Source organism: Camellia sinensis, chromosome 5, assembly GCF_055761805.1.
Source record: "Camellia sinensis isolate YWXY chromosome 5, ASM5576180v1, whole genome shotgun sequence".
NCBI classification, from domain to species: Eukaryota; Viridiplantae; Streptophyta; class Magnoliopsida; order Ericales; family Theaceae; genus Camellia; species Camellia sinensis.
The window spans coordinates 202,185,859-202,203,950 of record NC_138965.1 but is presented as its reverse complement, the minus strand read 5'-3'; the positions used below and the strand labels follow the sequence as shown (position 1 = coordinate 202,203,950).

The following is an 18,092-nucleotide window of genomic DNA, read 5'->3' as shown; positions in this document are numbered from 1 at the left end:
ATACATGAGTAGAAGCTATTTTGCTAGCAAAAAGTGTAATAGTTCAAGCAGTATTATGATATGAGGGAGGATGCAACTTATTCAAACAGATTGTCTAGTGTACAAATCTAATGGAGTTTTTTTTTTATTTTATCTCAATGAATTTTAAAGAAAGTGGAAAGTTTGTTTAGAGCCTTTTGATGGTCTGGTTTTGAGCTTAAATAAACAAGGGTCAAAGTTAAGTGAGAGAATATTTGTGTTCCTAGATATGGTCATTAAACCTACATAATTTTTCTTAACTCTCTCACTAGCAATCTCATCCTAACAATTTCCTCACTAATAATTCTACCTGACCAAACTATAAATGATGCACTCCCCCTTTTATAGGCATACAATGATTGTTTTAGAGTCTTAAGAATGGAATACTCTAGACTTTTGTTCCAATTATACAAGATAAATATCTACGTGTATAAAATCAAAAGACTCTAAGAAATTCTAGAATATATACAAATTCTTCTACAAGACTACGATACTTTAGAAGGTTGAATGATACTCTAGAACCTTCAAGTGCCTCCTAGTAAAAGATAGTGTGTGAACAATGCAAAAGGATCATTAGCCCACAGGGCCATTACCCAGGGGTATTAGTGGCCCTACATGCAAAAGGATGCTGAAGCCTACGTGAAGAAGTGTGAACAATGCCAAAGGTTTGCACCTTTGATACATCAGCCAGCTGCTGACCTGAACCCAGTATCCAGCCCTTGGCCGTTTGCCCAATGGGGCATGGACCTTGTTGGGCAACTTCCCCAGGCAACTGGGCAGAGAAAATACTTGCTGGTAGCAACAGATTACTTTACGAAGTGGATAGAGGCAGAACCTCTTGCCAAAATCCGAAATGTGGACGTCAAGAACTTTGTATGGAGAAACATCATCACCAGATTTGGGATTCCAAGAGCAATAGTTGCCAACAACAGAACACAGTTTCACAGCAAACTCATCAAGAACTTTTGTGCGAAATTCAAGATCAAGAATTACTTCTCAACACCAAGTTTTCCCCAAAGCAATGGGCAAGCAAAAGCATCCAACAAAGTAATTTTGGATGGAATAAAGAAGAGGCTGCAGGCAGCAAAAGGAAAGTGGGTAGACGAGTTACCCAACGTACTTTGGGCATATCGGACTACGCCGAGAAGATCAACAGGGGAATCCCCCTTTGCCATCGCTTATGGCACAGAAGCAGTCATCCCATTGGAGATCGGCATCCCAGGGATCAGAACCCAGGGAGTAGAGAATGGCACCAATGATATAATCTTAGCCCGAGATCTAGGTCTTTTGGAAGAATGAAGAGAGAAAGCTGCAATTCAGCCCGCAGTATACCGGCAACAGCTTGCCAGAGCTTACAACAAGAAGGTCAATCCAAGAGATTTTCAAGTCGGCAACCTAGTCCTGAGAAAAGTCGTCGGCAACAAGAAAGATCCCAGAAAGGGCAAGCTTGGCCCAAACTGGGAAGAACCCTATAGAATTACTTCGGTATTAGGCAATGGAGCTTATCGGCTTGAAGATAACGAGGGCAAAGCATTGCCAAGACCTTGGAACACTTGTAATTTGAAATTCTTCTATCATTAGATGTGCAGAATTTTTGGCCGATGTCATCAATAAAATATTTTCCCTTTTTCTTTAAAACACATACGATTGATAAAGTTACATATTGGTGTTTTTTAGACATGAATAATGAGAACCCAAGAAGAACTCAGGTTCACATTGGGGGCAGAGAGAAGACAGAGATACTTAATTCACTCATTGAAATTTGTAGCAATTTACAAATCGAAGTTAAGCCGAGATTATTCCTTAATTCACTTGTTGAAATTTGTAGCAATTTACAAGTTGGAATTAAGCTGATTCCTTATCTTCACTTGTTGAAATTTGTAGCAATTTACAAGTCGAAGTTAAGCCGAGATTATTCCTTAATTCACTTGTTGAAATTTGTAGCAATTTACAAGTTGAAGTTAAGCCGAGATTACTGTTTCTCTTCACTCGTTGAAATTTATAGCAATTTACAAGTCGAAGTAAAACCGAGGTTATAGTTTGCACATTTATAGCAATCTACAGGTTGGTCCAACCAAAGAAGATGCTTAACACTTGTTAAAATTTGTAGCAATTTACAAGATAACGTTAAGCCGACATATGATCATCTGTTGAAATTTGCAGCAATTTACAGGTTGAAGCTAAGTATATTGTTTAAACACTTGTTGAAATTTGTAGCAATTTACAAGTAGATCATTGTCATAACCTGAGAAAAGTTTACAGTATATGATAACACTTGTTGAAATTTGTAGCAATTCACAAGTAGGTTAGACTAAGATCATCGTCTAAACACTTGATTGAAACATTGAGAAACATTCTCAAAATTGACATTGAATAGTGTATGTTTTACACCTGTTGAAATTTATGAAAAGTTTGCAGGTCAGTATTTTGCCGAAGTAAAGCTTGTAGTTATTGCACCCGAGGTATGTAACCCCGAGAATATTGCACAAGGAAGGAAAGAAGTATGTAAATCATGCAAAATATTCTAAGTATAGAAACCACGCAGAAGCAATCAAAGAAAAGATTAAGAAAAGGAAAGCTGAGTTAACATTTACAAAATTGGGAGGCACGTCGGCCACGCAAAAGCTTACATTGTTCAGAAAAAGATAAAAACAAAATACAAGTAAGCAAAAGAAGAACATAAAGCTAAGGGTCTTCTCCTCCAGATTGTTGGATTTGGAGATCAGATACAACCTCGGCCTCCTTCTCTGCCGCTATTTCGGCGTCAATTTCCTGAAGAGTTTGTTCGACGGTCTTAACCTCGGAAGGGATGTCGGCTGGAACAGTGTCAGGAACAGCTTCAAGGATAACCTCATCACCTTCTTCATCTTGAGTCAAGTCAAGGACTTGCTCATTCTGAGGAGGGGACTTAGCCTCATCAGCATCCTTCGGTTTTCTGACCAAAGCCTCATCCTCTTCCTCATCGGCATCCTCAAACTCAGATTCAGATTCTCCTCCAGGTTGACTTGATGGAGGAGGAAGAGGGAACGGCAGAGGAATAGCATCGGCTTTGCGCAGTGGCGAATCATCAGGAATGTTTAGTTTTTTGGCAAGGGCCATCCAACCAAGGGAGAAGCCCCTGTTGCATGCCTGCCTGACTTGAAGTTTATACTCCTCAGTAACGTCGGCCATACCCTGGGCGTAGGCCTTTTCATCGGCCGCCTTGATTTCGACATCTTTAGTAGATAAAGCATCTTGAAGTTCCTTTTCCGCTTGGGCCTTTTTGTCCTCGGCCTCTTTCTTCTCGGCTTCGGCGACCTTCTTAATTGCCTCGGCAGACTCGGCCTTTTCTTCGACTAGGATTTGGGCTTTGGTGGCAGCCTCAGCCTGGTCTTCCAGTTTTTTCATTTTTAACTGAAGAGTTTTGCTCTCCTTTTTAAGAGCAGAAACCTCCCTCTTCATGTCAGCCAACCTCTCCCTTGTTTCAAAAGCTTGCATGGAGAGGAAGTGGGCATGTTGGATGGCCTGAAAAAACACAAGGCACAAATTGTTACAAAATTTTACAAATTAAGAGAGAAAACAGATTTCAACACAAAGGCACTTACTTGGACAGAGTGTTGAAGCATAAAAACGTAGTTCTCATACTCACTCATCTTGGCATTTCGCTCAAGATCTCCTGGGAGGAGTAGAGCAGTACTTAGGGCCACGCCGACGTTTATATCATCAGCACTGTCGCTGGCTAGGATTAGCTTATCTTCTAGAGTAATCTCTGGTCTCCAAGGAACTTTTGGTATTTTGGAACCCAAGGTCGTCGCAGACGATGACCTCGGCTTCTTTGATTGGGTGGATTCTGATGGCTGGGCCTCAGCAGACCTTTTTGCAGAAGTAGAAGCAGTTTTTTTACTCTCAGCCAATTGTGAGATGGGCAGAGCATCCTCAGCCTTACTCTCAGTGGCTTTAGCCTTGGGCTGAGCCTTTTTAATTCTCTTCGGCTTTGGTGGGGGCATGGTTTGCGTCGGTTGAGCGTCAACATCCGTGGGAAGGTCGGCTAGGAAATCTTGGGCAACAGGTTTCGGGCGACCCATCTCAGCAGTTTTGACGAGTCGTCGTCGACGTTTTCTTTCTGGTATTGGGATTAAGTATGGGGCTGAAGTTGATGGTTGGTCAGCTGGATCAGAGGTTGACCCTTGGTTAGCCCGAGATGTTGATGCTGTTTGTAGAGTGGTAGCAGAGGGAGGAGATGGGATCTTCTTCTTTCTTTTTGGGACGTCGGGCAGTGTGGATTTGTATGTCGGAATAAAGTTCAGAAGGAGAGGTGCTTTCCTTTTGTGGACAGGCAAGTCCAGGAGCTTTTTCAGATCCTTGCTAAGAACGTAAGATTGGCGAAAGTCTTTCGCTGGCTTGCGAACGTCTGCAAGAAGAAACAGACATTAGAAACATATAAAATATTAAAGACTTGAAAAGGAACAACTAAGTAAATAACACTGGGCTCTTACCCTTGCCCTCTTTAACCGTTCGAGGAAGAGGGTATAGATGGACATCTTCGTCTGAGGCAAATTCCCAATTTCCAGAGACAATGAAGTAGTCATCTCCAGCCCCCTTGTTGGAGTCTGGAAGGTCGGCTACGATTTTGAATTCAGTGGACCTCGGCTTGAGGTAGTAGACGTAACCTTTTTCCTTCAGGTTAAGGGGGCACATGTTGTAACAATATTGTATGTCGGCTAAAGTGATTCTAACGTTTTCTTGTCTGGCTAAGGCGATAATACCAAAAATCACTCGATAAGAGTTTATGGCAAGTTGCATAGGGTTCAACCTATAATAATACAGAATCTCGCGAAAAAGAATGTTAAGTGGAAGCCGAAGTCCACACTCAGTAAAGGCTACAATAGGGAGAGGCATGGTGTTTTCGGTAGGCATGATGGAGTCATCATCCCCAGCCAGTCTCAGGTGGACATCGGCAGGAATTGAGAACTCCCGCCTGAAGTACTCAAGTTTGGTCGGGGTATCTACCCTATGTCTCCACATACCCATAATGTCGGCCTAAAATCAGAGGGCTAGCTCTCATAAAGAAGGTATTCTTAAAGGGTTATTGGAACCTCGGCAAAAACCTAGGAGAGTATTGGTACGGCTTGTTTCAGTTTTCCTTAAATTAAAGGTTCTACAAACAAATCCCAAGCCTAAGAACTATGAAGATGAAGATCAAAGGCATAGATCTGGAAAGGAAAAACAGAAAACAAGAAACAAAGAATGACGTTTCAGAAACGAAGAATAGAGGTATGGTTCTCAAAAGCGAAAGAAATACAGAAGTAAAAGGTCAAGAACAGTGGCAAGAAAAGTATTAAAACAGTGCAAGTGTTCAAGATATGAGTAAAATCATGGAATAGACGCATCCAGATGAATAGTTCAGCAAATCAAAAGTTTGAACAGAGCAATAATGACAGTAAGTAAACAAAAGCACATAGAAGAAATTGGGAATGAGAGGAACAGAAGCTTACCAGAACAAATGAAGCCGGAATGAAAGTCGCCGAGGTAAGGCAACGGTTGCAGACAAGACGGGACGACGAAAGCTTCGCTGGAATAGAAGAATGAAGACGGTTGCAAAGCTTGGATCTAGAGCAATGGCAGGTTTGAGAAAGTTTAGAGAGAGAGAGAACCAAAAAATCGAATGCAAAAGTAAAGAAATGAAGATGGAAAGAAAAGTTTTATAAAAAACTTGAAACGGCGGCAAAACAGGGCATTTATTGCGCCTGGAGGAACGTATACGTCAGACGGCGCAGACAGGTGAAAGACGGCTTACAAGCGCGTCACAGATACGGGCCAATGAAGATAGAACACGTAAGGGGAACGGTTGAGAAGAAATGCATGACAGCTCATGCGCGTGAGGGAATTTGTTTAAGTTCTTGTTCTCTGAAGAGAACATGTCGGCCTGAAATAAATTATCTTGGCTAAACAGTTTTTAAGCCAATATGCAGAAAGAAATATCGATATAGGTTCCATCACCTCAGAATGCCGAGGTAATAGAACCTAGGGGGCAGTTGTGGGGATATATTTTTTGAGTACCAACACGTGGCATGGTGACGCCGACGTGTCAGCCGACGTGCCACGTGTCGTGGTAGTTATGCCGAGGTTATCTTGGATAGGCCGAGGTTGACTCCGAAAATATCAGAATCCGAGATAAGCGAATAAGGGACAAGAGTCCTAGAATGAAGAGGGAACTCAACTTGGATATGGACAAGAATCCTAGAGAAAAGAAAAGACTTTTGCTAAGATAAGGGTAAAGCTCTTAGGGAGTTTATCTTTATCTCTTGAGAAATCCAAAGTAAGTACTAAATTGGAGTCCATAGAAGTTAGGCTTCTAGAAGGACTTGGATTGAGTAAACTATAAAAGAGAGGCACCCCCGTGGGTCTAAGGTACGCAGTTTTAGACTCAAGCTTGTGAGTTTAGCACTTAATTATCTTTGAGAGATATACTGACTTGATCGTCGGAATGTCCCCAGGTGGAAGAGCCACCGCCGGAGCCTTTTCTTTTTGTTACAGGTCTGTTGAAGCCATCTATTCTGCCGGTGCTCTCCAGCTGATTACTAGGCGGGCAGTGTGGTCAGAAAATTACCCACACAGATAGCATTCAAAATAACAAGTATGTGAATTCTCCATTATTCTCAGTTTTGTTTTATTTTTTCTATTTTTGTTAATTGATTAAGTATTGCTTAATTAATTATGTATATTGCACTGGTTCTGTCTAAAATGAACATAACGTGGGTTAAATTTATTAAGTTGTACTAAGCTTTGACTAAATACCTTGGGCTCACAAGTCTAGCCTAAATAGACCTAGGGAATACCAAGCTTTTTAATGGAAATTGATTGAAAAATCCTATTAAGAAGATGAGTGCACTAATAAGTTTTCTTCATTTCTTGATACATTAAAAAATTATGTTCACTTTTAATAGTTACCACAAAATTTTATTTTTTATTTTTTTAGCGGTGTTTTCATAAAAAGTGTTACTAATTGTTAGTTTTTAATATCTGCTTGAAAAATTCAATACAGAAAACGTCACTAATTGTCATTTTTAGTGACAAATTTGGAAAATCATCACTAATTATAACTTTTTAGCGACATTCATAAAATTGTGACAAAAAGTGTTTATGTCCATTTATTAGGACTTTTTGATTTATACAAACACTTGTGAGATCCAATGATACACATGTCTTTATAGCAGGATTAGGGTGGACGAGTATGCGCAGGTCAAAATGGGTTACGCATTTAAAACAACTCAATCCAAACTCACGCGTTTAATAAATGGACTTAAATGGATTGAGTTGAATTGGATACAAGTTGGATAAATGAACCCAACTAACCCATTTACTTCATCTATTTATTTATTTATTCTTTAAAAATAATTTATTTATTTATTTATGATGATGTTGGTGGTGGAGGAGAGGAGGTGGTGGTGGCAAAAGTTATGGTGGTGAGTCGACGATGGTGATGGCAGCAGAGTAGTGGTAGTGGAGGAGGTAGCGGTGGTGGTGGAGTGGCGGTGGTGCAAGTGGATTAGCGATAGAAGTGGTGTCCATTTAAACAGGCTTAAATGAGTATCTATGTCCAATCCATGTAAATTCAATTTTAATTGGGTTAACTGTGAATAACCCATTTATTAATTTGGGCAGGTTTATATAAGTTTTAAATGGATATAATTGGGTGGGTTAATGGGTTTGGGCTGAGTTAACCACCTCTAATTATAGATTTATGAAAAACTACAAAAACTTATAGAACATGTTATAATAAATTAAAACAAAATAAAATTTAGAGTTCTAGTCCAACAAAGATTAAATATAATTTAAAACTTTTTTTTTCGGTGAGAAAAGAGAAATATTATAGCACAGTAGAAACAATTAACAGACCGAGCAAGTTGATGAGGTGGTTCAATTACCGATCAACCTTAGAGATAGTTAGAAAATGAAAAGAACAACTAAGATTCTTTATATCTAATATAACCATATTGACTTCCTAATCTGCCTGCCATGAAGGGCGTCCACCAAAACCTAACTATCTGTAAAAATCAAAACAAAATGACACCCTTTTTGTTCAACAACCATGAGAGAGGATATGTGTAACGCCATCGACCGCTGGGCCACTTGATGTTGGTTCACATCAAAACAGACCCACGCCAAACTTAATTTCAATATCACACATTCACAATTGATAAAAAATATACTGGCAAATTACACATGTAGTCCCTACAATTTATTCATTATATCAATTTGATCATTAACTTTTCAATTAAAACACATTTAATCTTGAATTTTGAAAATGATTTCCATTAAGGACAATTGATAACTTCGTTCTGTTTTTGGACAGAAATTGCTTTGCATGTGAGCTTTCTTTGGAGGGTAAACTTGTCATTTCACCTAGACCGCACCACCATTGATCTCTCTAATACCTCAGGCACCATAAAACCACCGGTGCACCTCACCTCTCTCCAAATCCTCTGCTTTATCAACTCATATGGAAACTTCCTCCACATAACATGGATTTTGTTCACCCATAAGCCTGCAAACAAATAGAAATCTTCAAACGAAGTTTCAGTTTTAGTATCCCAAACTTGACAACCCAAATCCCCAACTTCCTGTGTCACATAACCCACAATTACACTCCCAGAGGCTGGCATAGGGTGGCGAAGTGTCACGGGCCGACTCCTTTAGAGGCGCAACGGATCAATTTTTCACCCTTGTGGTGCTCAAACTCCACCAAGTTTAAGCTCACCATAGCTCATCGACAAATCAAGTGTTAAAGGTCTCACCCATTTTGAACATCAGGCCCAATGCTTTCTCAAGCGGAACAACTCCATAAGGAAGCTCCGTCTTCACCCGGATGCCACAAGTAGGCCTAACGCCTCAAGTACACCAAGCACGGTATAAGTCCCTCCATGGCGCCAAGCTTATCTCAAACAAGGTGCTTGCCCAACTTAGGTCATGTCATCAAGGTGCCTAGCCTCACAACAATGTGCTAGCGAAGGCCCTCGACTTAGCCGACAAGCCAACATAGCATGTTGGGTCTTTGACAGCATCTCTAAGTGTCATAGGGTCAAGCATGCCTCAATCGATGCATATCGGAGAGCTACATGGTCATGCATAGCCCACTAGACACCGACGGTCAATCTCTTGCCCACAGCATAGTCCTCGTGCTAACACGGGTGTTAGATTTCGTCTAAGGCCATTGCGCACCTTAGCGTTGCACCAACGTACCACTCGAGTAAGGCAACGTCTCAATCCATAACTTGCTTGTAGCATAATGCCATCCCTCAATGGATTTAGTCAATGCATAACTTGATGCTTTCATTCAGTAGCCCACATATGCAATGTTGCCTTCCAACCACTTAGCTTAAGCCACGGGTTCCCCACGTGCAAGGTTGAGCCCAAACCAAGCATTGAGTTGGCACACAAGGCCTTTGGTGGTGCCTCAATAGCCCATTCGGTCTAAAACGAGTCACCAAAGATGCCATAACGCGTGGCATAATGGAAACAACATGTTAAACCTTGAGCCCGGGGAGGCATGCGCAGTGCTTACATTTTTGCACCGTCCACGAGGCTCCTAAACCTGCGTGGAGACTCTAGACCCCCCTCTGGATGCCTGAAGCCCGCCCTTGAGTTACCCCAAGGTTGCTCACTTCAAGCCCAGCTTGGGCAGGGAGGTAGGTAGGTAGCACACCATGCCCCCTTGTATATGCTTGTTAAGCCTTTGACAAACTAGCAAGAGGAAACATGTCCTATGTCCGATGAGTCATAATGATTTTTCAAAAATTTCACAAATTGAGAAAAATCATGAAACTTGGTCAGGAAAACACTTCTCCCAAGACCTCTTTCCAGTTAAAATCTCAGCCCAAAACTCCTTTATTTGGATGTCTAAACAGCGCGTCAAAACTCTGCGCTGTTAGCTGCTACTGTTGGCTGCTCTACTGGGCTGCAGCCTGAGCCGCGGCCTATCTGCGGCTGGCTACTGGCGTGGGCTGCGACCTGTGTTACGACTTGTGTTGTGGCCTATCTGCGGCTTGGGCTGTAACCTTGCTACTTGGGTGTGTTGCTGGCTGCATAGTGGCATGTATGCCTTGGGCTGCTTGGGGCCACGTTGAGGCACCAAACCACTGACTTGGAATCTCGATGCCCATCACGTAGGCACTTCCAAGGGCCACTCTTGAGCACTAAAATGGTCACACCACCACGAGCAAAACGTCACAAAGTTGACTTTGCAAGGCAACCCGTGACACGAATGCAGAGGTTGGCATTGGGGGTCCGAGTGGCCATGGTAGTGGTGTTCACAACAAAATATCTCTCTCACACACATTTGGTGGTGGGTTTGTGGTGACGTTGGGGATGGGTTTGAATGGTGTTGGTAAGGATGTGTTTTTATTGATTGCAGTGTTAATTGATTTCACTCCTCTCTCCAAACACTCTTTTATTTTACTATGCTAATCAAAAAAATAAAAACACTCTTTCAACACACACATCAGAACCCACCACCTCTAACATTATCTGAGTTAGAAATTGATTTTGATTTTTTTTTTTTAAATGATTTAAAGACAATGTAGGGGCCAATGCAAGCCGGTTGTTTTTTTAGGTGATATTGTAGCAGAGAGGCTAGCAGGAGTGACTGTAAATGGGGAAGAAAATGAAGGAAAAGGAGGAAGAGTTTTAAAAAGACAAGTTTACCCTTAACAATGCTCATGCGCACTACACGTGAGTAATTTTTGTCCAAAAATGAAACCTCCATCAAAGATTGTCCTTGATTGAAAACAATTCTAGAATTGAAGGTTGAATTTATCACAATTTAAAATTACTAAATTGACACTAGGGGTCATTAGTGTAATTTTTCAATTTTAATAGGATGTTTGGTAATTGCAATTTTATTTATTTATTTATTTATTTATTTATTTATTTTTTTGGATTTTTTAGTAAAATTTAAAAAAATTATATTATATGTTTTTACATTGACGTCTTTGTCAAGAAGGATTTAAATAGTATGATTTTTTTTTTTTTTTAATCTGTAAAAATCTAAAAAACTTAATAAAACCAAAAAAGAAAAAGAAAAAATCATGCTGCATAAACTTTCTCAATGACAACTAAGCTAATGTTCTTAGTATTTGCCAAATGTATAAATTTTTTGACAACAATTTTATACTAGAGAGAAATAAAAATAAAAAATAATTTCTTGATATCTTTTTCTGTAGAAGAAGAATTTGGAATTAGATGAAACTCCATGCCATTAATGAAAGTCACCACGATTCAAGTCTTCATTGGATAATAATGTCTGTTAAAATAACCATTCAATTATCAATCAATTAGGTTTTTATTTGTTTCCATTTTAGTTTGTGTATGTGTAATTTGCAATGCCTCAAATTAAATAAAATGATAAGTTTGACAAAGTTCGATATTTCAAATGTAGTGGACTTGAGGTAATCTATTTCGTTGTTAATTTTGAGCTAGGCAAATTTCTAGGACACTAGTGGAAAAACTTTTGTTCTTTCCTATTGAATTTTGTTTTGTTTTGTTTTGTTTTTTTCTTCCCACAGCAGGCCCTTGAGTTCTACAAATGAAGTGTGAAAAATGGGTGTGTAGCATGGTTTTAAATAGTGATAATGGTAATGTATCCGTGTCAATAATACAATTAAATATCAATCCGTATCAAAAATTATTGGCCAATATACTAATAAATATCAAGTATTGAAAGTCCCAAATACCAATACGTATTGACTAGTATTTAAAAACTTAGTATTTAGTAATACTCCTTTTTATATTCGTGCCATCAAAATGAGTAACTTTTTTTTTAGTGTAATAACCAAGAGAAAAAGTCCTCAAAAAAAAAGAAAAAAAAGAAAAAAAGACACAAGAAAATCAATCTTCTGGTATCAAAAAAAACACAATCTATAACTCTTTGCAATCATGTAATAAATTTCAAATCCAAAAGAAAAGGTATACAGTAGATTCAGAATTCCAGCAAAGCCACTTTTCACATACTATCCAAATAAACCAACCTTTCCCTCTTTGGAGAAATGATCTTAAAGCTCTCTTTCTGTCACCCTAATGGTTAAACCAGTCACATAAAGTGTATTCCCAGGATTTCCAACATCATTCCTGCCAAGTCATTCATAGGTTTAGACAAGTGTTTCATACCACCAGACACAAAATAGTCATACCAAGAAAAGAAAGCCAGGGTTATCACATACCTCCCACGACCCCTGGACCTTGATCTAGACCTGGACCCGCCCCTTGGTCTTGACCATGATCGACCTGGATCTAGATCGAGACTGTGCTGCATAGGGGGAAGGAGACCTTGAATACCTATTATATCCATTGCAAGTTACATCAGATGGTAAGTAGAACCAAATATTACGAGTTCAACAGTTTAATGAAATGAACTGCCACCCGGTTAAACTAAAAACAATGACTGGAATCTGTTACTGGGTTTCCATATAACTCCAAACAAAACTATTTTACCTATAACAATATGAACGCTCATGTCCAACAAATTACAAAGATAACTTTAACTACAAAAAATCTAATAAAAAACATTAAATCTATTCAACGCTATTCTAAACAATATAATAAAAAATAATAATTAAATAAATAAAACACTCAACTTGACCATGAATAGGAATATGATTATAAACCCAAAGGGTGGTCCATGTGAAATTCCATATTTATCGTTCTTTGCATGCTCTGCAACATACAACTATCAGAATACAAAAGAGAACAACTGAGCAAGCCTAACACACCCCTAGTCATTCTCAATTGAATTGAAATCCTTTTTGCTGGTAAAATGTACCATGACTGGATCTTGGACCCAGCTCCTAGAGATTCTAATCAATATCAAACATAGTATTTGGACCATGTTTTTCATAGTGATGGCTGAATATGTTTCTGCACTATCCATAAATAATATAACAAGAGTTCACGTCACCCATTCCAAGGCTGATACTTCAAAATAAGTGTGACCTTCGATCACAGAATCTCCTTTTTGCAACACTAGTTTCAATTCTATAACGCATCAAATTGATATAGGCTATAGCAACTATTTATTGCAATGACCCTCATAGGCATTTGATATAGCCAACACACTTGCCCAAGATCCATCTTGCATACTTGATCATATTGACCTTCGAAATAATCCATTATCAACTGTCTAACAATATTTTGCAGTCTACTGGTGAATAACCTATGAACTCTTGCTGAGACCACTAATCATATCGAATAACCCATGAACCCTCTCATAAGTTTCAACCAAATCATCTTGCATTCATGCTTTTGAACTGATGCATTTATTTATTACTTGTCCGGTTCATCAAATCCTATGCTAATTCAATCACCAAAGCAAATGTCATAACTAACCTTCTCACTGTATTGACAAAGAAATTGGACTGCACCTAGAGAGGTGGCTAACTTTTTAAAAGGAAAAAAAAAAAACCTGCGTTTACAAAGCTGAAACACTTGCACTTTTAACGGCGACCTTCTAGTCTTAACACCAACTAATTGTCAGGAACCAAGGCTTCCTTTGCTTCATATATCTCCAGACCCAAACAATATCGTTGTTCACTAAATGACACATGCAGTCATGCAGCATTTGATGGTTCCATATTATTTAACTATTTTTTCCAAGCAAGGATGAAAAAAGAGTAAAAAAGGCCTGTCACTATCCTAAGTTTTTGATCCCTCAAAAAAACGAGTTCCAAAAAATGAGTTCCCAGCATATGTCTACACAACCTATCAATCTTTCTTCAAATGAAAGAACAAATCTCCAAACCCCACACAAGCAAATGAACACATAAACTCTCTTCAAAGAGAATAGCAACAAAATTAAGGCTTCAAGCATGCCACGTAGAAACAAACACTTTTTTTTTTCCCCATTCCTATACTACAATAAATAAAAAGCAACAAATTTAAACATCTGATCTCTAAGTTGTAATTGAATAACCAAACATAGTGGAAAAGTAAACCAAAAGCCGAAAAGAAAAGGCAAAAGGTTAATTTCTTTCCAAGTACCGAAAAAGCCTATTAAAGAAAAGAATGCGAGAAAAACTTTGCTCTGACCAAAACCTAATCCCAAATTCTCATTATGCATAATCGGAGTGTGCTAAAGAAATAAATGAAAGATAATCAAATTAAATGAAATTTAAACACCATATATAACCCCAAAAAAAAAAATTATAATTACATGAAATCGACAGAGTCATAGAGATTGATGACAGACCTTAATTTATCAAAATGCAGCGTACATACAGGCATTGCAATTTCACATTGAAAGTCACTAAGGTTTCCGGAAAAGCTATATAAAAAATAATAATAATAATAAAAAGATCAAACAGACGTGCGAAAGCAGATTGAATTTGAACTAAGATGCATATATCAACATGAAACGAATGCACAACAATTTGTCTAATTAAATCATAACACTTCCCATCTAACGATCAAACAAAAACTAATTAGCAGAGAATTAAAAAATAAATACAAAAATAACAAGAATCGAATTATCTTTGAATCTGAACTAAGATGCAAATATCAACATAAAATGAAAACACGTCAATTTGTCTAATTAGATCATAACACTTTCCCGTCTAAGGATCAAACAAAGAATTAAACAAAAATGCTAACTAGAATAGAACTTTATCTTTTGTCTAATTAGATCATAACACTTCTAATTAGCAAAGAATGAAACAAAAAAGCTAACTAGAATCGAATTTATAATAGCAAAATACAAATGAAATCAAGCACAACATTACTTTAATTACCTAACATTGAGAACGTGAGGCTCGAGAAAATCATGGATGATTCGAGGCAATCGAATAGGCGATCCAGATCATGAGGTGTTGTTCAAAATAGAGATATAATGGCGAGAAAATATTCAGGACGGTGATTGGAATTTGCACCATGGACAACTAATAATCACTAGTAAGAAGAGAAGAGACATCCACAATCAGATTGCTGAAGCAGAAAGTGCAGAAGGTGTGAAAGTGGGTTATCAAAAATTTAGCTTAAAAGTAAAGAAAAACCATTTCCATGTCAAATTCCAATATGCTAAAAAATTGGATTTCGCCTAAAACTCGATATATAGATAGGAAAATATGAGTGGGAAACAAAACGCAAGGCCAAAACAAGAAGAAGAAGAAAAAAAAACTAGAGAAGTAGAAAAATAATATATAGTTTGAGTGGGGAATTTATGCAAACATGTGTGAAGCATTGTAAAAAAACACAACCAAAATACAAGATTAATAAACCCCATTTGATATTTTGAATCCATGAATCAAGATCATCATATCATAAAAAAAACTTCAAAATTCCAATCATTCGTCAATGGCGGTGGGTGGGTCGATTTGGGGGTGGGTTTGCTTGAAGGTGTGCAAAAAAACACAAGAGGCCGAAATTGGGGGACAGAGATAGAGATACAAAGATACACAAGGAGAGAGATAGAGAGATAAAGGACATACTTGGGGGTAGTGCTCCGATGGTGGATCGTGTTGTGAGATAAGAAGAGAATGGTTGCTGGTTTGCGATGGTGATATCAATAGCGGTGGTGGTCGTCGAGGCAATGGTGAGCGGTGGTGGCCATGCGATGATTAGCGACGGTGGAAGATTGACGGACACTATGTGGTCCTGTGAGACATTAAGATGAGCAACGGTGGCTTCGACGTTGATGCTCTACAAATTTGAGCCCTTGCCGACGGGATAGGAGTGAATCTGAGTCGCACGAAGATGGAATATGCAGATGGAGAGAGAGAGAGAGATGAGCGTGAAAATGAGATAGAGGGAAAAAGAAAAATCAGAGGCACCGAGATTTGAAAAAATTTACACCTCGTTTGTTTTGAAAGATAACTCATGGATTGGACTATTAATTTTGAGGATTAATAGTTCGTTGTTTGGTATGGATTTTTTGGTCCGGATTAATAATTCCTTCGAACTATTAATCCGGAATTCACTGGCTTATTGTATCTTTGGGGAGGGCCTGGGACAGAATCTATAGGATAATGTATCCCATGGGATTGGCTAGCTTTATTACATCTTTGACCCTCTCATCTTTCTTTTAGCTTTTCTCATTTTGCTTTCACTGCAGCAGATTCATTTCACTGTAGGAGCAAGAGCTTCATTTCATCTTGAATCTTCGATCTGTTGAACCTTTGCATCCGATCTTCATTCAGGTTTGAAACTCATTCTATTTATTTTTTGCTGAGCTTCATTCTATTAATTTTCAGCAACTTCATGCTATTTATCTTTACCTTGGATCTATGTAGATGGCAAGTATACAAAAGAGAAACCCATTTAGTTTAGATCTATAACATTCCATCTATTTTTTTGCTTTGTTTTTTGTTTATACAAAGAAAATCCATGCTCTGTTTTTTCCCACATTTGATGTGCAGCAACACCATCCATTCTTTCCTACAAATTTCACATGCTAAACAAATTTTACTCTGTATGAAAGTAAAACTTTATTCTGTATGAAAGTAAAATTTTACTCTGTATAAAAGTAAAATTTTACATTCTGAAACTAAAAGTAAAATTTTACTTTGTATGAAAGTAAAATTTTACTCTGTATAAAAGTAAAATTTTACATTCTGAAACTAAAAGTAAAATTTTACTCTGTATGAAAGTAAAACTTTACTCTGTATGAAAGTAAAATTTTACTCTGTATGCTACCTTGTCTTGATCTACTAGAATTACGCATGAAGTCAAAAAAATTTAATATTTGGTGCATTCATGGTATTAATTATACTTAATAAAGTAAAAAAAAAATTAAACATCTCAATTACAAATTAAAATAAATTTATGTAATATTTATTAATATTCTATTTATTTAATATTTTAAAAGTTATAGTAAACAAATTAAATAAAATTTATAATTTAGATTTAATATTCTTATTATTTAGTAAATAATTCAAAAGGGCAAAATAGTCTTTTGAACATTTATCTTTCTCCATAATATCCCAAACAAACATGGGATTCAATAGAATAGTCCAATCCAGACCTCTAATCCCATGACTAAACAAACATAGGATACAAATCTAGTCTGACCAAATAGCCCAGGGACAATGTATCCCAGGACTAACAGTCTGATGGATTACAATCCCTTCTTATCCAGTCCGTCCAAACAAACGCACCCTTAGGGATTTTGGGCACCAAGGGCTTCACAAAAAGGAGGTTTTTTTTTAATTTCCAATCCCGTTTTGTAGCTCAAAAATTAGAAGGCTCGAATGGTTCGAGTCCAAAATGACAACGCTTTGGTTTTTTTTTTCTTTTTCTTTCTCATTTTTTTGAAGATGAAGAACATGAAAGTGAAAAATAAGAAGAAGAAAAAGAAGAAGAATAGAGAAAAGGAAGCTGGAGCTACAGCTGGAGCTGGAGAACACAAAGAGGGAGCTAGACAACATCTTCATCTACACATCATCATCATTAACAACAACTTCATCAACAACAACATCTTCATCAACATCATCATCATCATCAACACATTATCATCATCAACAATTTTTTTTTTTTTTCAGATCCAAATCTACTTAGGAAAAAAAAAGAAGAGAAAACAGAGTCTGAAAGAGAACATCTTCATCAACATCTTCATCATCATCAACAACAACATCATCATCATCATCATCATCATCAACAACAACATCATCATCATCATCAACACATTATCATCATCAACAATTTTTTTTTTCCAGATCCAGATCTACTTAGGAAAAAAAAAAAAACAAAGTCTGAAAGAGAAGATCGGCGATATCCACCTGCGCCGCCACCATCACCGTCGATCATTTTTTCTCCTTTTTCTCTGTTGCCTCTTCTCTTCTCCCCTCTTCTCTCTCTCTCTCTCTCTCCTCTTCTCTTCCCTCTGTCTGTGTTCGAAAGAAAGAAAAAAAAAACATTGCCCAAAACAACATCGTTTTGGGCAGTCAAGCCATTCGAGACGGAAGAATTTCGAGCTACGAATGACTTTTCATTTTTTTTTTAATTTGGTGTCTATTAGCGACGGCACAACAAAAGCTATGGCCAAAAAAAGACTATACTTTTTTTCCTCTTTTTGAGACAGTAGCTGCCATCGCGAAAAGCGACTATTGGCGATA

General features: G+C 37.9%; 1 long non-coding RNA gene across 1 annotated transcript; it reads right to left on the bottom strand.

Annotated features, from left to right (window-relative positions):
• Positions 1 to 11,892: 11,892 nt before the first annotated feature.
• Positions 11,893 to 15,826, bottom strand: LOC114312552 (uncharacterized). Its single transcript, XR_014329019.1, has 4 exons — positions 15,471 to 15,826; positions 14,775 to 14,931; positions 12,216 to 12,330; positions 11,893 to 12,123 (listed from the first exon to the last, which is right to left on the bottom strand). It is a non-coding gene; the product is annotated as an uncharacterized LOC114312552 (long non-coding RNA).
• Positions 15,827 to 18,092: the final 2,266 nt, after the last annotated feature.